Here is a 23,646-nt window from a genome sequence, read left to right on the forward strand (position 1 = left end):
AGAGCACCTGAGACAGTGTTTATGCCTTTTTTATGGTGGCAATCCATTTTGACACTATCTAGATGAGGACAAAAGATGCTTGATTCAGAAAGAAGTAAAAAGTAGCTTGGTGAGATAATAACTGATCAAATATCAATTTTTCTAGGAAAGAGTTAATCTTCACATTTTTTATATACAGTTGAAGTTACATGGATGGTGAGTTTGTATGAGCTCAGGTCTTTGCATCATGTGACTGCCATTGTTTTTAATCCAATATTACTAGATTTCCTAATTGTTTTTAATCCAGTACTACTGGATTTCCTTGACTGACAGCCTTGTGAAGCTATGGACACATGGTCTGTTCCTATCAACCAAGCAGAGGAAGAGTATCTTCAGAAACCAACTAGAGGATTTAAAAATTTTTATTATTTATTAAAGCACCTGAGTAACACTTTCATCTGCACTGTACAAAGATTATTAATAGGGATGATTCTGAGCTAGTGATTTGTGAATATTACTTAAATAGGGACATTTTCAAGTAAATTTTCATTCTCATAATAGATTATTTCACATAGAAAGGCCATTGTTTAATCTCAGGATGCTGAAGAAGTTTTTTGTGAGCTGTAAACTGATTGTAGTTAGATGACAGATCTTTTAAATATTGTCAGATGGAAATCTAGAATCCTCTCTCCATACTTCATTTTCTAACTACACAGTTTGATTTTCAGCAATAGTAATCAACAGCTACCACTATGTTCATTTGGAACTACCAGGTGTCACTTCTGAAAATAGAGTTGCTTGATTCAATGTCTGTCTTACTCTCAGGCTACCAAATAACATCTCAGAATATCTGCCTGATCTGAATAATGCATTCTAGAGTTTTTCTAAGATATTGACAGCTAACTGTCAATAACTGGCCACAACAACCCCATGCAGCGCTACAGGCTGGGCACAGAGTGGTTGGAGAGCAGCCAGGCAGAAAGGGACCTGGGAGTCTGGATTGACAGGAAGCTGAACATGAGCCAGCAGTGTGCCCAGGTAGCCAAGAAGGCCAATGGCATCCTGGCCTATATCAGGAACAGCGTGGCCAGCAGGTCCAAGGAAGTGATTCTGCCCCTGTACTCAGTGCTGGTGAGGCCACACCTCGAGTACTGTGTCCAGTTCTGGGCCCCTCAGTTCAGGAAGGATATCAAGGTCCTGGAGCAGGTCCAAAGGAGGGCAACCAGGCTGGTGAAGGGACTCGAGCACAGGCCCTATGAAGAGAGGCTGAGAGAGCTGGGGCTGTTCAGCCTGAAGAAGAGGAGGCTCAGGAGAGACCTCATCGCTCTCTACAACTCCCTGAAAGGAGGGTGTAGCCAGGTGGGAGTTGGTCTCTTTTCCCAGACGACTTTCAACAAGACAAGAGGACACAGTCTTAAGTTGTGCCAGGGGAGATTTAGGCTAGATATCAGAAAGAATTTTTTTATGGAGAGGGTGATCAGGCAATGGAATGGACTGCCCGGTGAGGTGGTGGATTCTCCATCCCTAGAGACATTTAAAAAGAGACTGGATGTGGCACTCAGTGCCATGGTCTAGCAACCGCACCGGTGGGTCAAGGGTTGGACTTGATGATCTCTGAGGTCCCTTCCAACCTAGCTAATTCTATGATTCTATGATTCTATGAACTTTATCTACAGTAGGATTAATGACCAATTGAGGGTGTTTAACCCAAATAAGAAGCTTAAGCTGGACCAACCCCTTAGTAAAAGAACTCTGGGAACAGAGAAATAAATCAGAGATGGCTTCTTTCACACACAGGCACAAGCATGGCTTGGCTATAGAGAATTGTTGTCTATGCATACCTCTCCCTTCCTGTATCTGCTTCCTTCTGAAAGGAGATAGGGATTCCTATAGTCACTACACTGTGACTCCTGAGAGGAGTCACCCCCTGAGGCCTGTACTGGAGTAGGTAACAGATTCTGTGCAACTATTCTTGCCAGGATGGTAGGGAAGGCAACCCCTGCCAGCACTGCTCCAGTAGAGTAGCCACAGTAAAGCTAATGGGAACCCCATGTGGTGATACACCTGAGCCCACAGACTACTTCATGGGCTAGGAGAAGATGCCCCAAAATGTATGGATAGCAGAACGGAGATTTGTCAGGCAGGTCTTTGAGGCTGAGAGCTCACTTGTCCCCACTGTAGACTAAGGACTTAGGGATCATCTGGGTCTTGAGGAGGATATCTTAAAGTAACCAGAAGCCTTGAGTGTTCATGGTTAGTATGAGCAGTCATGAACCTTAAGTCTTCACCTGATGCTTTGAAGGTGAATACCCCCTTCCTTCATATCTCCACTTAAATACAACTGAGTTCTAAATTGCTGAAAGTCTTAATACATTAATCAAGTTATGATCAAATTGGTATAACAGATTGTATCATTGTTCAGAGAACTAGAATACTAATGTGATAGAGTTTGTTGTAGGACAGACAGGAATAAACAAAGATTTATCTTTGCTATGCATTGCAGATGGTAGAGGGAAATCTGCTGCTGAAGATCTTTTGACAAATAAAGGAAATATGTATGGGTGTTACCACTGTGGGAACAACCTCAAGTTGTAACTACTTGTGGGTAAGCAGACAAGTCATTCACTGCAACTATTTGATAGTAATGTAGGTTCTTAATTAGGCTTATTATTTGTTGGGAAGAGAACAAACTAGGACACAGACTGTCCAGTAAGGTCCCACAATGCTCTGATAAAACCTTTTGGAGGAAGGTGGGGAAAGCACCTTGAGGAAGCTTCTACAATACAAATTTTTAACCAACTGACAAATGGATTAAAATTTGGAAATTAGGAGAACAGCAAGGAAGGAAGAACTATAAAATAGAAATTCAAGATCTTCAGGAAAATAAGAACAGGCAGAGACTGGAGACAAGTTGGACTGTTTCATTGTGTGAGGAAAGACAGTAAATGTACAAAACCGCCAACCTGATAAAACCATGTGTTGTTAATTTTTCTTAACAACAGGGAATCACAGAGAAAGTGCAAGATAGCTCAAACTACCAAGGAAGAAATTAAAAATATAGCATAAATATAGAGGTGCAAAAATCATAGAGGCCAAAACACACACACAAAAAAAGGAGACACTGAGCTAAGATGATTAATGAATGCTACACATGTATATATATGTAACTACAATTAAAAATAACATGAATATCAATAAAAGCACAAGCCCACAGGTAAGTAAGAATGTTATCAACAGATCTAACAGTTTAATGCCTTTTTTGCATCAGATTCCACCTCCAAGGTCAGTTTCTATCAGATGGTAGCATGATGCCATAGTTAAAGGAGTAAGTATTCAGTGCAGAGAAAGAAAGAACATATGAGAAAATACTTTGAATTGTGTATTTTAAATTGTCTGAGCATGAGTAACATATGTCTAGGATGCTTAAAAGAAGAAGTATTTAGCAGTTATCTATCTTTGACAAATAGTGAAAAGTAATGATAGGTTAGAAAAGGGAAGACATCATACTTGTATTTAAAAAGGGGGAAAAGAGAAATCAGGAAATTCTAGGCCAATCAAATGCCTTTTTCTGTAAAAATATTGGTACAAACTACTTATGAGAATCAAAAAGAACAAAGTTACATCCAGTATAAAGTATTGTACACTGATTTTAGTAATGGTTTTGATATTCCTCTGTGTGAACGTCTAATAAATAAACTAGAGAAACATGACCTAGATGAGATGACTGTAATACAAAACTGTACTAATAGAGTTGTTATTGACTGTTCTCTGTCCAAGTGGAAGAGTGGAGAGAGCATTGACTGGAGTCCTGCAGGAGCAAGATCCACTATTAGAAAATACACCTGAGTAGTTAAATAGAAAATCTGGCTTTGCAGATGACAAACTGGGAGAGATTTTAAGTACATTTAGTCAGAATTAGAATTTCAGAAAGTAAATTAGAGCAATAACCTAGGGGAAAAAAAAAGAGAGGAAAAAATATAACTCACAGGGAAAAGTGCAAGATGCTACCTTTGGGCAAAAAAAATTTAAAGCAGGATTGAGAATAATTGAGTGCTCAGGTGACTATACTACAAAGAAGAATGTGGGTCTCCTGTTGTATAAACCAATAGCAGGGTGAAGATACAGGAATTCAGTCTGCAAGACAAGAAATAATCCCACATTTTATAGCACTGGAGTCTGCAGCTGTAATACTGTGTCCAGTTCTGGGCCCTCAACAAAGTTATGCATCAGCAAGTGTCCAGAGAAAAACAAAAGCATTATTAGAGCTGTATAAAATATGGTCTGAAAGAAATTAGGAATGTTGTCTGGTCATTTTTGTTCTGAAAAAGCAAGTAAGATTCATATTGGATGTTAGGGAAAACTTCTGAACCTTGAAGGAGATGTGTTGGGACAAAATTCATGAGGTTGATGAGGTTGTAGAGGTTGTTTAAAAACAAGGTAACTGAAATTTTAAAGAGCAGGTCAGGAATGATAAAGCTATAATTTTGCAATGGGCTAAATTGACAGACTACACGACCTTGAGAGATCACTTTCATCCTTAGCATTCCATGTCTTCTCCACAAACAGTTCTGTGGGATTTCAGTCTAGTGAAGTAGAGGACCAGTCTCTACTTTTCCAAATTTCCTCAGAAATGTCTGGGTTTCTTTTTGTGTGTTTATTTGTTTTTAATGAAAACTGCTTGCTCAGATGTTTGCTCAGTCATATTTATTTTCAGTATCCTTCTGTAGATTAAGGACTAGGACATCCTGGTGAGGTCTTAAATTAAGTCCTATAAACAACAGTGCTAGAGTGTGTTTCTACAGACAGAAGATTATTGTGTTGTTAACTATCTTGAGCTAGCCAGCTTAATACCATGCAGGAATGAAGCAGAGATTGCTTTCTCAAATGGCTGGATGAATCATTTCACTAATCCATTCATGGCAGGAGGGTAAGAGGCTGATGTGTCACTTTGATACCATTTCCTCAAAAAGCAGCTGGAACTCTTCATATGTGAACGGAGCCATTATCACTTATAGTCTGTTTGGGGAATTCTTGTTCATGGGCCTTATTACTTTCACTGTTTCCAGTTCTTTGCACAGAATACATCAGACTATTTTAGATTTCTTTTGCACCTGAAGATACAGCACAGTAGTCCAAATGGCATTAATTATGCATTCTCCAATTGGTACCTGAAAAGTGCCAGAATGTTTGATGTTCTGAAAAGAGCTGGTAAGGCACTGTCACACACTGACCCCTTCTCATCACTCAGTGTGCTCAGACTGCTATGGAGTAATCAGCCATTCCCAAAGGTGCAAGACAGGTTATTTTGCATGTGTTGTGATTGTCATTCTCCTTGCCTTTGTAATTTCTTTTTATTTGTGGAAGGTGCTACACTATGTCTGTAATGATGACTGTCATTTTTACCACCCCCAGTAGTTAAGTTTCCCAGGAATAAATGTTCTGGTTCTTCCCACTATCTTTGGTACATTCTAAACTGTAATTTTAGGGAAATAAAGATGGAAGAAATTATTCACCTACACAAGTCCTTTTTCTCAACACAGTACCACACACATTAGCCAGCTGTAGCACACTTTTGGTTTCATGATGCAGCTCATTGTTTCCACAGGATTCATTTTGTGCCATACACAACAGATGAGCTGCTTCTACTTGTGTATCTTGGTACCCTCACTTGCCATCACTGATGGCAAACGTGAGAAGTTCACATTGCTCTGCTGGTCATTACTTTTAATCTCTGTATCCTTATCAGCAAGTGTCCAATATAATTTGCTTCTCTAACTGGACATCTGCCATTCCATTACAAATCAGTTAGGAAGTCCAAGTCACATCTCTCCTACCTTCCCTCCCAGTCCCACATTAGCACCTCTGCTCAGGTGCACTCTTTCTGTCATGTGGTGGAGAAAAAAAGGCACCTGGATCCAGCTACCAGTCAACACAGGAGCTGTCTCCAACACTGAAAACTAAAATTTGTAGATACTACCTATTGGTGAAGTAAGTTCCTTTCCATATGGATACTAGTGATTTTGGTCCAGTTCTCAGAATTTCTTACCAATGCAACAAAATGGTTGTGTTCTACAGAGGTAAGAGGTTTAGAGTTAAAAATATAAAAGCCTTCAGTATAATCTCAAGATGATACACTGAGATGATATCTCAAAATGAGAACTCTCCAAGGACTTCACTTTTATATTTCAATGCAAAATATACTGAACTAGCTACGCTCCATCTGCAAGCAATATTGCATTCCCATGTTTGAAAGTCCTGTGTTATGCAAAAAAATTCAAAGTGATTTTTTTCCAAAAAGGTTATCTAATTATGTTTTTCTCTGGAGTATTTTTCTTTTTAATTATGAACATAGTTGAATATTCCTTAATCACAAACTATCAAATAGTACACTATTCCTTCACTTCATAGCAAAGAAGCATCACCATGGTTCCCTGGGTCAATGCCAAATGTACAAGACAACTACTACCTCAGCTGGTATATACCTGGGAAAATTCCATACATCAACTTCTATGTGACAACTGCTAAACTGAGAATGCTAAAACAGGAAAATTCTGCAGCATATCTCTCTTTTTTTTTCTTTTTTTTTTTTTTCTTTTTTTTTTTTAATTATTATTTATTTACATGATTCACATTTAGTCTGAAAGTTAAAATTTATCAATGCCCAAGAAAAACCTGCTTTAGAATTTATGCAGCTGGGAGCACTGGGAGAGGTAGCTGTTCTGTGAAGCTTCTGAACCCTGCACTGAGTCAGAAAAAGAAAGAATATTGAAACACTTAAGACTTTTACTCCATATGTTAAGGAATGTTTACTACAAACGCACACATCTTACAATATATAAATTAAGGTTTTGCTTTTAATTTCATTTGTACTGCCCAAATTCCACTTACCTCATTGCTTCTACTTTTGGTAAAATAGTTTCATTTTAATTCTGAAAGCATCATACTAGATTTATATATGATGATGACATTCCCAGCAGTGACAGACTTGATGTAGAACTAAACAAACTCCAAATGCACCCATTAATCTACACAAAAATGTCTGAATCATATTATTTTCTCTAGCAAATACAGACCTTGACAACAATATAATTATTTATTTAAAATATATACCCAAATTTGCATCCATAGGAAAATATGAAGAAAATTAAACCCCTTGCTATTTGTTGCTGGGGGACAATCAGGATTAAGAAATGCAACCCAGTTCAGGAAAAATAACAGGTCAACTGTTATTAACTGTTCTTTGGAAATAAAAGACAAGGGCTTTTTTCTGCTATGCTTATCTTAGAATTCAATCACCCTTGAAAAGATCACTTACCAAAATGAGTAATTGTTACAAACAGCAAATCTAACAACAACCAACAAAAAGCTGTTTAGTGGAAAATACAATACCTCTATTTAGTTTCAGTGCCTTCCCAAAAATTTTGGATATTGATTTGTTTCCTCCAGAAGAAAAACCTGATAATAAAGTAATTTCTTTCTTGATGCAATTCCACTTATTTCCAAAGAAAAAAAATATTCTGATGAATATACAAACAATTTTAACTTTCTTTTGTAGCAGAAGATAAATAAAGTGATGGTAACTCTTCTCTAGGAGTTCTACATCCTGAATTCCTTTAATTCCAGATCCTTGATGTGTTATCTACTTATGCATAATCACCTCTAAGCACTGACATGAAACTCAAGAATCTTCCTCTGACAAATTGATAAGACCACATGCAGTTTAAGTGTCACAGGACATTCTGGTTTTCTTCCTGATTCTTGATTCTAGTTGAATTTCCTTGGCCCTCTTAATGACAAAAAGATAGCCCAAGATGGCTCCACCAGTCAGAAATCTAGGAATGGCTTTCTGACTGATTCTAGAATAGACCCTTGGCTGCCTAATGAACATAAAACAAGAGACCTTATCAGAATTAATTCCCACACGAGTTATAATATAACTTCTGGGCAAAAAATATAACTGTGATTAAAGCATTTGTAGTGATGAAGAATCGATGACAAAGCTTGATAAACAGTTCAAGTGCAGCCTGTACTTTTCTTTTGTTTTATTATGTCTGACTTCACGGTCTAGTTAATAAGCAAGAAGCTCAAGTAATACCAAATATGAGTTCCATGGGAGAAATCTACAAAATATTTGTACTAAGCTAAAGTCACCCACGCTTCTGCCTACAATGGTGTCTCTCACTACAGATTGGCTTTGCTCTATTCAGACATCCAAAAGCTGGGCAGTTAGAATAAATAAGCATTAAGATTACCCTAAGCAGTCCATGTTGAGTGAAAAACAGGAACAGAAATACCATATGACCTACCTGGTGCAGTTTTGAGAGGCAAAACCTGCATGCTAAGTCCATTTTTTCACTCTCCGTTATTCTCTGTAATTTGCTCAATTCTTTTGTCTAGTTTTCTTCAGGTTTTGTACCCCGTTCTTCAGTATTGGTCCACAGCTTTGTACAGAACTGTTGTAATATAACTTCCCTTTTCATTTCTAGCATCTGCACAGAAGTTAGAGCAAGAGTTTCTCTAAATCATGCCATCCTAAATTTTGCTGGGTTTACCAGTGACCCATCAGGTGTAGTGTAAGAAAAGTGATTCAAATGTGTTTTCCACTCCCAGATTGCAGGAATTACATTATTACATCAATTCCAGCTCTCTGATTCCCTAGTTATCTTCTGATGGAAAGCTCTTCATAATGTGGATTTTCTACTAATTATCTCTAGCCATTTTAAATTGTGTGTGTTGAGAAGTGACTTTGTAAGCAAAGCTTCCAGCATAGGATCTTTCCTCACAGATGTCTTCATACCTTGAATTTTGTTCATACTTTTACTTCTGTTATACCAACATAACTAGAAATAGAGTAAAGTACTCTATTTTTTCAATCAGTAAAATGTATCTGTTGACACTTTCCCATTAAATTAAAGGTCCATCAATTGCAAAGAGTAAAAATGTATAGCATTTGGCTTTGTTGTAAAGGGATTTAGTATGAAGTATATTTTAATTTCAGATGAAGCTTTCTCCTGTTGTAAGCTTCTTCGATGTTACATCAAAGTTCTACTTCCTTCTTGTCTAGCAATTAACTGATAACTTCTATATGAGTAAAGAAACAAGCCACCTACCTCAATGGGTCTTGAGAAGAACAGTGATTTGGGGCTGGCTGGTGTTGTTTTGGTAATCTTCACTCCTTCCTGATTTCTATCCAGTAACCCACATTTGCAAAAGTTATAAGATGGAGGCTGAGAGAATATCTGGGGAGGTATCACTCAATTGCTGTGTTCTGCTGTTCTCTAGATGTCCACCATTGGCCACTGGGAGAGATGGGATCATGGGCTAAAGAGACCTTTATTTTGACTGCTTGTATGTTTCTATGTATGTACACCTGAAAATTACCTGTTTGCACAAGTTAGCTTGTGATTGATAAATTCTTAAATTCCATCTATATTGATATGTTCCTGTCTTAGGTGCAAATTTTGTAATTTCTCCTGAGCAGCTTGTTATAATGCCAAGATCTGAGAGCAGGGAATCAGAGAATCAAAGAATTCATTGGGTTGGAAAGGACTTCTAAGGGTCATCCAGTCCAGCCTCCCTGGAGTGAGCTGGGGCACTTTTAACCAGATCGGGTTGCTCAGAGCCCTACTGGACCTTGAATGCCTCCAGGGAAGAGGTGCTGGAATACAGACATGTGAGAAGATGTGCTTGAGAATATCCAATGATTACTAATCACTAAGGAAAGGATGGGAGCTGGAACAATGTTTCAGAGAGACAGAGGACTAGGATTTGCCAGGATCTGCATCTTCAAACTGGAAGTTAGGACGCGGGAAAATGAAAGGACAGAGACACAGGCTGCAGGACAGGTAGGAATGGTGAAAAAAAGTGAATGCATGATCCTTTGTAATGCAGATTAGGACCCAGGATTCCTGAGTTAGTTTATAAAGAAACAACATAAAATACTAGTTTTGCTCTTCCTGATGACTGACTGAGCTGCACAGACTTCACAGATGATAGTTTTCTCCTGCTTTGACTTGCTATTAGCTCATGTGACCTGAATTTGTTCCATAAAATCCTGAGTTTTGAACTTCTTCAACAAGATAGAAGCCTTGATAATTGATTTTCTAGATTGCCTTTTTAGGAAGTTATCTCCTGGAAATAATCTGGAGAGAGACTGTCAAAGTTAGAGAGACAGCATCATCCAAAAAGTAGAGAGCACTTGAACTAAAGTTGCTTGTGAAAACTTAATTCAAACTCCTCCAATATATGTACTATGATACAGACTTAAATCAAAGATCACTCTGTTTTTTCCACTGGCCATTCCCTTTTTTAGTACACAGGATACCTATAGTCCAGAGTATGAAATTATTAAGTAGCCTATTGTTTTTATGACCCTTTCCTTGTCTAGTACAAAAACTACACCGTGACTGAGAGAGAAGATTTCAAGAAGACAAAGTTACTTACGTATTTCAGACAGATAAGTATCTGCTAGACTCCTCGGTTCTTTCCTTGTCTCATTTCAATAAATCCCGTATGAGGCTGAAATGCACTTAATTCATATTTGGGATAGATGTATTTTTCACTTTTTAGGTACTCAGCTTCATGTTCTGGAGACTTCTCAACTACAAGCAAAGTTGATGTCAGATGTAATTGCCAAATTAATTGTAAAAATAGATTACATATTCTTGACAAACGTGGTCATCCAAAATAGGCAGACAAAATAAAATGTATTTTTGATGCTAATATAATTGTACCATAGTTCTCTGTGTATAAATGTGTATAAAAAAGCCTATTGCTTGTGAAGCAGTCATCTGCCCTGGTAAGTACCAAAAGAATCAAATATCCTGAGTTGAAAGGACCCACAAGAATCATCAAGTCAAACTCCTGGTTTCCAGCAGAGCAACCTAAAAGTTAATCTATATATCTAAGAGTGTTATCCAAATGCTTTTTGAACGCTGACAGGCTCAGGGCCATCAGCACTTCCCCCAAGGGCATGTTTCACTGTTTGACCACTCTCAGTGAAGAACCTTTTCTTAATATCCAGTCTGAATTTACCCTGACACAGCTTTAAGCCATGCCATTACATCCTATCACCAGCCACCAGAGGAGAGATCAGCACCTCCCTCTCCACTCCCCCTTGTAGCTGCTGTAGACAGCAATGAGGTCACCCCTCAGCATCCCTTTCTCTTAGATCCACAGACCTAGCATTCCTCATAAGTCATGCCTTCACCATCTTTGTTGCCATCCCTTGGCCACAATCCAGTATTTTTATATCCTTATGTTGTGGAAGCCAAAAATGCACACAATACTCAGGGTGTGGCCCCAACAGTCCTGAGTAGAGTGGGACAACCACATCTTTTGACCATTTAGCTGCACTGTGCCTAATGCATCCCGGCGTCCAGCTGGACTTTTTGCCACCAGCACACATTATTGACCCTTACTGAGCTTACCATCAACCAAAACCACTAGATTCACAGAGTACCAAGATGACCAGAGGGCTGGAAAACCTCTCCTGTGAAGACAGGATAGAGTTGGGGTTGTTCGGTCTAGAGAAGAGAAGCCTCCAGGAAGACCTTATAGCAGCCTTCCAGTACCTGAAGGCAACCTACAGGAAAACTGGAGAGGAGCTTTCAAGATCATGAAACAATAAGATGAGGAGAAATGGTTTTAAGCTGAAAGAGGTAGATTTACATTAGGTATTGGGAAGAAATTCTTTACTGTGAGGGTGTTGAGTCACTGGCACAGGTTGCCCAGGGAAGCTGTGGATGTCTCATCCCTAGAGTGTTCAAGGCCAGGTTGGATGGGGCTTTGTGCAGCCTGGGATATTGGAAGGTGTCCCTGCCCATGGGACATGCCTGGGGGCATTGGAACTAGGTGATCCTTAAGGTCCCTTCCAACCCAAACCACTCTATGAATCTATGATTCTATGAGTCTGTGATTCTATGACTGAAGGGAAGGTACCTTAAGAGACACCACAGAGTTAAAAGGGAATGATGGACCTTTGGAGGACCACAGAAGAGAAGACTGCGACAGATTCAGAACTAGGGGAGTTGCATGCACCAGTGAGGGGACTGAATATAAGGATCAAGTACTGGTTAATGTAATGAACAAGGAATTAAAATTTTGGGTGTGTGGAAAAGAGGCTGCAATATGATGACATATGCATACAGAACAATAATTTTCATTTTCTGGACACGAGTGAAAGTCTCACTTAGCAGACATTCCAAAAGAAGAAAAGGCAGAGTTAATAAGAACTCTTACGATAGTCTCATCACACAATCTTATCTTAAAGGTTGGGTCCTTTCCATTTACAAGGCTCTGTGCAGCATATGTGTTGAGTCTCATGGCAAATGAGGGACTGTGTGCTATTTAACATACTCTTCCATCCACCTTATAGTTAAATGTAGCTGTGATGGAAAGATACTGTAGTAAATTTCCTGATTGTGTCCTGCCCTAACTAATTCTTTCAAATAGACTTTTAGAATATTAAACAGCAATGTATTAATCCAGTCTGAAGGTACTGATGAACACAGCACAGTCCTCATCCAACACAAATTTCAAGTTGACAAAAGAAGCAGCTTTGTTAATTGTGACAACAGGCTCAGGCACTTTGAATGAAATTGAAGAAAAAATTACTTTGCTCTACAACTTGATTTTTAAATTAAATTTTCTTCAGGAAATTTCTTATATAAAGTTTTAAGAACTGAGCAATTTTAAACCTTATTAGATAGAATTCACTTCATGATTTTGTATTTTGCAGGGTTTTTTTCCTCTCATCTGGCTCTAAACAATGATAATAACAAATTAAAAACTTAATTGTAGATCTTACTGAGATAAAGCAGAAGATATATCACCAGCCAAAAATCAGTAGTTCCTTTTCATATCTGTAGCATCACTTTGATTTATGCATGCTAGGATTGCAGTTTCACAAATGGGATGTACATTGTTCCCATGTGCTTCCCACTGCACCCCTTATTGGCACTATCACTCATCTATCACTCACAGGCAGCAAGATCAACATCTTGATCCAACTGAGTGTTGCCCAGTTTTTAGCTATATGAGTGTTCATGTCAGCACTGAAAGGTGACAGAAATTTATACCCAGCCACTGAGGAGAGGACAGGAATGCTACTTTTGGCAGCAGCTTTATCATGCAGCAACCTGCCTGTGGTGAAACCACACGCTAAGCCTTAAGGAGCCTGACCTTATTCGAGCTCTTCAGTATGAGAAATACCAGGAAAATAAAAGAATGCCATATGCCGGATTTAACTGAAAGAAGCTGAAGGCTTGGATATATTGAAGCCATTTCTTGAAAAACTGTTCTTCCACACCCCTCATGATCTCCGACCTGTAAGTAGAAAGATTTTGTTTAAGAGGAGACTAGAAGAGGTTTGATTTGCCAAATCCAGTACTTGATTAATATTTGTGACCAGTTTTTTAGTTCCTTTAATGAAAACCTAGAAGGAAATGGGACTTAGAAAGAAAGAGGAATTTTCTTTATATCTATGGATCCATAAAGAGATGCCATTCCAAAGATAGGTTATGGTAAGATGACAAGCTAGATTCTTTCAGGAACTCCATCCTGCTGAAACTGAGTAATTCTGTCCTCCTTCAGGCTCTACACCTTACAGTGTTGTGCTTGTCAGGGCTTCGGTACCTGTCTGAGACAGAAGTCACTTAAACTCACTGAAGTGGCATTTTGTTTTCTGTAATTGGTTTACTAGGTTGGAGAAAAAATGTTATTAATGGTGTCAGGGCCCCAAATATGGCTGAATGCAATAGCTGACAGCTTTTCCTGGTGAAATGTCACTAAAACAACATGAAATTATTCTATTTTAGACTTGGATTTACAGTTTGAGGATGGTGTAGAAAAGCTAGTTATATAAAATAATCTTAAAGTTGATTTAGTGTAAAACACATGAAAAAACCCAGAAGAGGTCTGTATCTAAGACTCCTGATTTCATAAGGCTTTTTTTTTTGTAAATGGAAGGACCTAGCTAATCAAGTCAACTCAACTGAGGAGATCAGGAGCCTGAAATGATTTGAAATACTTTGCTGTTTCTTCACGGGGCAGGTGGTAGCACAGTGCATAAAAAGGATAATTTGGGATAAGTATAAAGCTTTCAGGGAAAGAAGAACTGACTAGCAAAAAAGCTTTGCTACACATTTAGAACCACAGAGAAAAGACTGTATTTCCAGAGCAGAATGAGGGAAATCGCAGCAGGTAGTACAGAACAGGAGAGTGTCACATTGGAGAGTGCCTGCTAGTAAATTTCTTTGAGGTTTATTCTTAGGATTGATCTTTTTGTTTGGCAATGAGGGGAAAACAAGTTTATTGCATTGTCTGGTCTCAAAAAAATCAGGCAGCATCATCAACAGAGCTGCCGTGGGATGTCATATGGAAAACCAATGAATGACCTTGATTACTGAAATAATAGAAACAAAACACACTACTGTAATACAACATGCAAGGTCATGCTCTTGGAGGCTAATAAAAAGTTGTTGTTAATGGAGAACTTTTCCAGTAAATGAGTAGTGTAGAAAACAACACAGATACTACTAGAAGAGATGATGGTTTTCTAATGTAGTTGTGCAAAAAGATAACTGAACACCTAAGACTGCAATATCTCATGGAGATATGTAAATATTAAAGTACTGCACAATGTAGTAATTCCATAAAAAACGGAATATTATGGGACTTTGAACCCATACTAAAGATGGGTAACTTCAGACTTGGGCAGGTAAAAGACTGGTAGAATGATGAAGGGAATGAAGATCTGTTGAGCAAGAGACTAAAAGAGCTTTGTTTAGTCTAGCAAAAGGAGGGCTGAGAGGGAATATGATGACTGTCTATAAATACACCAGGGGTAAACACCAGGGAGGGAGAAGAGCTATTTAAACCAAAGGATGAGTACTGGCACAAAAACAAATGGATTCTTGAATAAATTTAGTCTGGAAATTAGAAGAAGGTTTCTAACCACCAAAACAATGAAGTTCTGGAACAGATTTGCAACAGGAGTAGGGGGTAAACATATCAAGCTACCATTACGATGGGGCTTCAAAAATTTCTGGAAGGGATTATATGTCACAGTTTCCTGTAATAGCAAGAAACTGGACTCAGTGCCCTAGGGAGTCTCTTCCAGTCTTAAGATCCTATATTCTATTTTGCACTGTTATTTCTTCTCCATAATGACATGAGATTTATCCAACTAAACCCCTCAAATGCTTAAGAACTAATAAAAATTATTCTGCAATTAAAAACTATGTTGATTACTGTAAACTCACTGACAGTGATTTCAGAAAAAGACTTATTGGGTATTCCATTCTTAGTCTTTACTGTATTGCAATGTCTTCTGTGGGGAGCTTGCCCAGTTCAGAACATAAGCTATTATTTACCTTTTCAAAACTGAAATATGAAATGTGATAAAAAGATCATTTGAAGGCTTATCACTCAATGTATAATAATCTGATAGGATAGTGTATATTGTCTAATTATTTGACCTTTTGAAAGATCACTTTTGGTTAAATAATATGCAAACTAGATAGCTGAATGCAATTTATTTATAGATACATATATATATACATATGTATACACACATTGATTTGTTTATAAATATTATGAAAAGTATATGTAGTTCAATAATCAGTGCAAACCACAGGCAATGTTTTGTAGGAAGCAATTTTTTTTCCATTTTTGTGTAGTATGGGATCTGTTATGTACCGTACAAACACATACACACATGTGGTATTTTTTCATTAAGAGCTTTAGTTTATAAAGGGTAGCTGCAATACTTAATGAAACTCCCAAACTGGAACACTGATAGAGAGAATATTATATAAAAACTCAAAATTATTGAAGTGTCAGTGATAGTAGGTGTTTTAAAAGTCTACTTTTTTTTTTTGTTGTTGGCTTTGGTTTTTAAATCTTTTTTTTCTTCCACTACTATTTCTTTCTTTCCACTACTATTTCTACTAGTTGGTTGTGCAACCAACTAGTAGACCAGAAATCCATTATGCCACGACGATGAAAAGACAGCATGTTCCATCAACCAATACAGTGTGGAAAAGCAGAGACATTTCTATAAACATAATTTTTACCTGCATTCCAAACACATTTTTTTCCAAGCCAATCTTCAAACCAGTTGTAATAAACTGTGTTCTAAAATGTTTTGTGAACCTTTACTACTCAAGTGTTACATTTATGGAATAGTGAAAGAGATCTTGTTCAAGTATTTCCTCTTCATTCCTCACGTCTCTGTTTAGGCACCTGGACAGTTAGATTGATGTAAACCTAAACAGTGTTCAGGCTGAAGACCTGCAGTCAAATGAATATGTTTCCTTGAAAATCTGGAACAAACCCCACTATTCCTTACCAGAGGCAAATATTGCTGATAGCAGGAGGCAGCTTTAAGCAATGTTCATCCTGTTGCTACAACATACTATGCATAATTTTAAGGTTGGCTTGGTAGTGTTCTTAAGATTCCTGATCCAACACTCTTTAGAATATATCATAGAAACATAGAACAGTTAGGAACCCTAAAGGTCATCTAATTGGACCTTAAAGATCATCTAATTCCACAACCCCTGAAGAGGCAAAGATACCTCCCACTAAATCAGGTTGCTCAAAGTCCCAGCCAACCTGGCCCTGAGCGCTTCATGGATGAGACATGCACAGATTCCCTGGGCAACCTGTCCAGTGTCAAACAAAATGTCTAACCTGTATCAACCACTTGCCAGTTTTAAACCTCTACCCCTCATCCTTTTGCTACATGCCCTTCTAAGAAGTCCCTTCCCAGCTTCCAAGAGGTGGAAGACAACTTTAAGTTTGCCCTGGAGCCTTCTCTTCTCCAGGCTGAACAACTCCAACTTCATCCGCCTGTCTTCATAAAAAAGGTGCTCCAACCCTCTGATCATCTTTGTGGCCCTCCTCTGGGCTTGCTGCAACCACTCCATCTCCTTCCTGTGTTGGGAGCTCCAGAACTGGACACAGTACTCCAGGTGGAGTCTTACAAGAGTGAAGTAGAGGGGGAGAATCACCTCCCTTGACCTGCTGGCCGTACTTGTTTGGATGAAGCCTGGGATATGGTTGGCTTTCTGGGCTGCAACTGCACATTTCCGACTCACGTGGATCTTCTCATCAACCAACATCCCCAACAGCCCTTTTCCTTAGGGCTGTTCTCAATGCATTCTGTGTCCAACTTGCATTTGTGCTTGGTATTGTCCCTGCCTAGATGCAGGACCTCTTACTTGACCTTAATGACCTTCATGCAGTTTGTACGGATCCATTGGATTACTCCTTAGTTCAAATACAATTGACTTCTTTTTGTGATTATTTTACTTCATCAGATAGAAGGGTGTCACTCCTCTTGTAAGTCATTGAGCCATATGATTGGTTCAGCTTTGTTGAATTTATCTAAAGCCAGTCAATACTTTGACACTTTTTAGTGAAGTTGCTGACATCATGCCTGACCACGAAAGCAGTGGTGTAGAGCCAACAAACACATCCATTTCGTATCTCTGGTTTCATGAAGAGATTTTACTGCTTAGTGTTTGAGCTAATGCTAACTCTTTCAAATCATAAAAAAAAGAATTTCTTGATCTGGATTATTCTTTAAAAACTAATCTGAGTTATACATGCTTTTAGTGATGAAAAGGAATTTACATAGGTGTCTGAAGATCTCACTCCTCCTTATGTCTGTTGATGGAAATGATGGAAAAAAATGATGTAAAAAAATGATGGAAAAATTGAGTATCTCATTATTTCTGTCCACATTTTAATGTACATATTAAAAAAAAGGGTAACATGTCTATAGGGGAACAAGGGTTTTCTTATTTTATAGATTTTATATATAAATACATTATAGTACAGTTCCAAAATTTATAAGCAAAACATTAAAATTTCTGTGAAAATTTAATAATCTAAACCAGTAATGAAAATGGTCTATTGCTACAAAAAAGTCATAGATAACACTTTTGGTAATGTCTGCTGCAAGTGGCAGTGGTAAGAGGAAAGTGCTCAAGTTAGTTTTTTTATGACTAATAAGAGTGATTGGTTACACTAAACATGTTCTAAATCAGAAAACCACTCATTTTCTACCATCCATCTCTGGATGCATCACAGATCTCAAAACCAGACACATAAGTCCTCTTGAATTTATTTCTGAAAGTTGAAGTGTTTATGGATAAGCACTGTTGTAAAATGAAAGACCTCTTCCTGAGGTAAGCAACTAGAAAGATTGGAAAACATGAAATGCGAAGGATAAATTAATGTGGTTTTGACTTTTATCAACTTAGTATATATTCAAGGCTAATAATGGAAATGATCAGGAGACAGCTGCCTGAGTGAATCAGAGTAAATGTTGAAATTTCAGCAGTTCTCTGGTTACTATGAACACAAGTAGCTGGATGGTATGACGCTGTGGAACAAAATCTGTTAATTTACAGGGCAACTTTGAGGAGACCTTCAAAACAGGTCATCGTTTTCAACCTCAAGGACCTCACTTTCCTCTTTTACAGTGTTTTTTAGAGCTGTTTCTCCACCAACTCGCTGCTTTTTTTCAGGCATGAACAATGGCAGTGCAAGCTGCCACCAGCCCCAGGGTAACTTTCTACCCCCACACCAGGTAGTCCTTCCAAGATTCATCTGATGGCTAGGATGGTGTGAAAAAAAACCACATTAATCCCCATCAACAACATGTAGCGATAATATTGGGAGAGCTTTTGGCTTGAGTTGGTGGCTGAAGCCTGTGTCTCCGAATAGGATTGTTAGGAGGGAAGAAGATGTAGTGTGCCAATGGAAGCATTTCTGGTCTCTCCCACACATGAATGTTGTTAGCCAAACCCATCAAGCAAGGGTCATGGCTAAAGGAACGAGCTCTTAAGTGACTTCTTCACTGCTCGAGAGCTAAAATGCTGCGAGGGTTCCCCAGGCTGAGCCCGTGGGTAGCTCCGGGCTGGAAATGGCGCCAGCGGCTGGAACCCGGCTCCTTGCGGAGGCAAGAAGCTCTCTCCAGGGGACACTGCTCCAAAGGGTTGACACGAATTGATACCGGCTAGAGAAGGCAGGGCGGGTATTTGCTCTCTCTCTCTCCCTCTTCTGGGCAAAGGAGGATGAGTAAATGGGACAGAGCGCGGCCAACGCGCAAAATAGGAGGCTGAGCTCCCAAAGTCCTCGAAGGAGCGGGCGTTGAGTTCCATGGCTAGCGCGAGGGGAAGGAGCCGCGCAAGGGAAGTGCGCATCCTCCATTTTGGCGGAGGGCGGGCGGAGAGCTTGGCTCCCGGCGCTTGGCTGCCGTCGCCGCCCCGTGCGCTCTTACCCAGCCCGCGGCACGGCCGAGGGCACCCAGCTCCTCTTCTCGCGGGGAGTCGGGGCAGAGGCGCCTCAAATGGACGCCCCGCCGCACCTCACATTGGTTTGAATTGGTCCCAAGCTCCCCGCAGCAGCTTCCGACAAAATGGAGGACGCCACCACTGCTACCACCACCACCACCTCCACCAGCTACTCCAGGAGCCATGTCGGCAGCTGACATGGCGCCCTCCCCCGCAGCGGGTGGCTGCAGGAGGGCGTCCTAGGGAGACGGCGGAGAGGAGGCGCTGCCCGGCGGGGCAGGCTGCGGGGGAGGCGCCGTCCCGGGGATACGTGCGCCTTCTCCCTTTCCCCTCTGGGAGCGCTTCCATTATGCACGCTCTGTCCCTCATGGAAATGGCCCCAGGTTCAAAGCCCTGATGGGGGAAGGAGAGGGTGGGACCTCTCGGAGGACCACAGAGGAATCCTGCCATCTCTATCGCTGGGCGACGGGGGGCAGAAAGGGATAGGTGAGCCCGCGCCCCACGGCTGGAGCTGTAGCGCCCAGAGGGACGGAGCGCAAGGGTAGGATGGGCAGCGCAACCTCCCCACCGGCGGAGCACGGCCGGCACGGCACGGCACGGCGCGGCGGCAGCGCAAACTTCTACAAGTTGCTGCTGTCAAAGCGCTGCGCCGGGACTGCGAGCACAGCCCTCGGACGTGGGCAACGATCCGGTGGGCAACGATCCGGGTTCCTCAAACCTGATGGATCAATGTGGGAAGAACCCCGGGCATGGCCAGGAGGAAGATTGGCAGTTTATAGGGTCAACCGGCTGCGGGCGGCGCTGATGGATGGGCTGCCCACCCACTCCGCTAGCTCAGCGCCAGAGCCCGCCCTCTAGGGGAGCCAATAGCGGGGCAAGGAGGCGGATCTCCCCCGAGCTCGCTTGGCCCGGTTCCTCCTCCCCTTCGCTAGCAGCTGCGCTTCGCCCGGGACTGGACCGAGTTAGAGTTGAGACGCCGGAGGAGTAGCGCAGAGTGCGTGCGTCCCCCGCGGGGGGGTCCGTGCCTGCGAGCGGTGGGGAGCCGGGTAAGGTGGGGGTGCGGGGTGCTGCGCTTCAGGGGCGGGCTGGCCGGCGGTTGGTGGCGCGGAACTGCCCCCAGGGCGGGGAAGGGAGAGCAGCCGCCGTCCCTCGAGCTACCCGGGCTAAGTACCCCACGGTGTCGCCGCCGCCGCGGCGCCACCTCTGGCGACAGTGGATGGGGCGCGGACGGCACCGGGGGCAGCCCCGCGGGTAGCCATCGTGGCCCGTAGATGGGCGACCGGGGTAAATGGGGGGCATCCGGGGGCAAGCCCTGAGGGGGGGGCAGGGGCATTTGGGGGAAGGGCCGGGTCTGGTTTAGCGCCTCCTATTTTAACACCCTCCCTGCCTTCCCAGCCGGGCCTTCGGCTGTTGTTCTGCCCCGGTGCCTCCCCCACCCACCGCCCTCGCCGCCCCCCCCCTCGGGTGCCTCCCTCTCTCTCTCCTGCCCAGCGCTCCGCGGATCCAGCCGCCGTCGCTGCTCCCCTCCCGTATTGTTTGGCTGGGTCTCTCTAATGGCGGACAGGAGGCGGCAGTGCTGCTGACCGACTGCAGGGGGGCAAACCCGAGACCGGGGGCAACTGCCGCGACAGCGTGCGCGGGGCCGAGGTTTCGGTCCGGCGCTGAGGTGCCGCTGCTGAGGGCCCTGTGACCCCCCCGGGGCGCCGGTTCAGGGCAGCTTAGGCTAGTTAGCAGGTAATATCTGCTCCCCGGCGTGGGTGCCGCCGTTGCCTTTGCTCCCGCCCGGGGCGGCTCCTTGTCCCCTCGTCTTCAGTGGGTGCAGGCGGCGTAGGTGTGCTTGAGGAGTACCCCACCGCCCCGGGGAGGGCAATTTAGATGGATTGGTTGATTTATTTATTTTAAGGGTTGGGATTAAAGGGAAGTAGTGGGTGATGCAGGCGGTACCTGCCCTCGCCAGGCGTAGGAAATACTGCTCGGGGGCGCTGCCTGCTTCCCACTGCCCCGGGTTAACCCCATCTCTTTCCCTTAGGCTCCAGCCCAGTTTGGTGCAGCCTTGGCAGAGACCAACAAGGAGAGGGAGCTCCATTGTGAGTGCTATTTACGTATCTGTTTCTGCCCCTTCTAGACCTGCTTAGGGTGGGCTCGACCCTGCCACCCAATATTCTCCGTGGGCAGGGGAAGGGCCTCTAGGGTTGGGTGGGGAAATTCCTGGGTCCAGCAGCTGCTGCCCTGGGGCGAAGCCCCAGTAATGGCTGTGAGGCGGCTCCTCCTCGGGGTGGGCGCTGCTGCTGCAGACATCGCTCCTGCAATACCAACTCCGGCAAGCAGACGACGGGCTCCTGCCGCTGCTCACGTTACCCTGCTCAGGAGGGAGGGGGAGGGCATATTTCGGGTGCCCTCTAGAGTTTTACAGCGTGCATTAAAAACAAGAGGCGAGACACCTTTAGCCATCTTTAAAAATTTTCCGCTCTTTTTCCCATCCTGTGTCCCGCGTATCTTGAAGGTAAGAAGAGGAATGAGAGGTTTAAAATAACCCAGCAATTTTCAGAGGATATTCCAGCCTCTCCCCTTTGTGCTTTCACGCTGGTTCTTTACACTCACAGGTTTGCTCGAGGGTTACTGTTGGGTAGCATTGGCAGTTTGTGGACCTTGGTGGGGTGCATGAGCTTTGCCCTTTCCCCAAAAAGCTGGAGGTCACTGGGTAAACCCATAGCTTCTTAATATTGAAGATACTCGGTGTTTCACCTCTGTGGTGGAATTTTTCCAAGCAGATTATCATCTCTGTTGGGTGTTAGGCCGGCTGAGGAGAGCCTGATGGCTGATCGCTGTCTGTAAGATTGGGGTGTAGTTTGACTCTTGTTTGCCCCCCTTGTGTTTTTGGGTTTTTTGTTTGTTTGTTTTGGGCTTTTTTGTTTGTTTTGTTTTGTCTTAATTCTCCACGGGAGATTCAGAAATCGCGGAGTAGTGCAGCGAAGGAGAAAGTGAGACTGAGTGCGCATGGGGAGAGGTGGTGGGAGCTGCGGCCCTCCCGGGGCCGCCGCCAGAGGCCGCCGCGATCAGCGCCTTGGGGCCCGCCGGGCGATGGTGGGAGCGTGCGGCCCGGGAACAAAACATAAAGGGAAGGCCAGCCTTGTGCTCTGGGATCTTCACTCGGGGACAGGGGTCCTGTAGTCTTTCCCTCTACTTGTATCTTGAAATATTCTTTTTGTCTTTGTTTTTTTTCCTCTCTCTTGCCATTCTACCTAGCAGATTTCCCAAGTTTGCATGGATTGCAACTTTCTTTGTCACTTTTCGGTGGCTAAAGTATACAAAGAATAAGTGCTTCACTGCAAAACCTCACTGCTTAGGAGAAAGGCATCAAATTTAGATTTATTCTGAGCTTCTAAAATTACCAACCCCGTGAAAGATACTATGAGTTTTTATGGCCTTTTAACGAAGTGGGCTATTTGAAACCTTGACTTATTACTGTAACATTTAAATTTTAATTATAATTTTTTAACTCTTGCTGTATCTTGGATATAAAGCTACCATCTGATTTTACTCCTGATTCATTATGCATTTCAGTCTAACAGCTGTTCTGCTTTTTCTGATGCTTCCTCTTGTTAGAAAAGTTACATCTTTGAGTGATGAAGGCAAATAGTGCTTTGGAAGGAGGAAGGCTGTTGTGTTGGAAGACAGTGAAAAAGGATGTTGAGTACTGGAGCTGGTTTGAAAAAATTATTGCAGCTTTTTGTGGCTGTCTATGAAAAGATGAGAATACTGCCAAGAACAGCTGTATAGCCAAGATTCAGTAAACCTCAATAAGCAATTGCCAGCTGGTTTGTGAATTACACTAACATCTTGCACAAAAGCACCCTACTAGATGGCACGTTTTTCTTCTCCAACTGTGGTAGTAGTGATAAAGCCTTTTCTCTAGCATGTGACTGGAGGTAAGAAGCCTATCCTGTGGCATGTGATTGGCCATGCTGTTGTGAAACAAAATGTATTCAGTGCTTACTACTGCAAGGTCTGCTCTAGAAACCAAGTTCCTCATCCACAATTTGTGAAATGGAGGTGGTGTTGCATTGTTAGGTAGTTAAACAAAATAATTTCTTTTAACAGAAGACTGTCTTAATTAGAATATTTAATAAGTTAGCTTTATATTTGTCACAAAGTCACAGAATTGTCATGGTTGGAAAAGACCTCAAAGAGCACCCCATCCAACCATCAGCATCTCTCCCCTACAAAAAAGTAAAAATAAATGATACGTATATATCACCATGCCCCCTAGAGCATGTCCTGAAGTGCCTCAACTACATGGGTTTTAAATACCTCTAGGGATGGTGACTCCACCACCTCCCCGGGCAGCCCATTCCACTGC

At 42.0% G+C, this 23,646-nt stretch overlaps 1 protein-coding gene across 18 annotated transcripts in view; it reads left to right on the forward strand.

Moving 5' to 3' along the window:
* Positions 1-19,881: 19,881 nt before the first annotated feature.
* Positions 19,882-23,646, forward strand: part of ZMYM2 (zinc finger MYM-type containing 2) — a 90,998-nt gene continuing 87,233 nt past the window's right edge. For 3 of the 18 annotated variants that reach the window (XM_071735586.1, XM_071735600.1, XM_071735590.1), the window contains exons 1-2: positions 19,887-20,332; positions 21,316-21,373. The gene's annotated coding sequence lies outside the window, so the exon portion shown is untranslated. Of the gene's footprint in view, positions 20,333-20,406; positions 20,571-20,887; positions 21,021-21,315; positions 21,374-23,646 lie in introns of those variants that run through there. The other 15 variants (XM_071735621.1, XM_071735652.1, XM_071735627.1 and 12 more) reach the window with 13 other exon arrangements.

Source organism: Heliangelus exortis, chromosome 1, assembly GCF_036169615.1.
Source record: "Heliangelus exortis chromosome 1, bHelExo1.hap1, whole genome shotgun sequence".
Classification (NCBI taxonomy): domain Eukaryota; kingdom Metazoa; phylum Chordata; class Aves; order Apodiformes; family Trochilidae; genus Heliangelus; species Heliangelus exortis.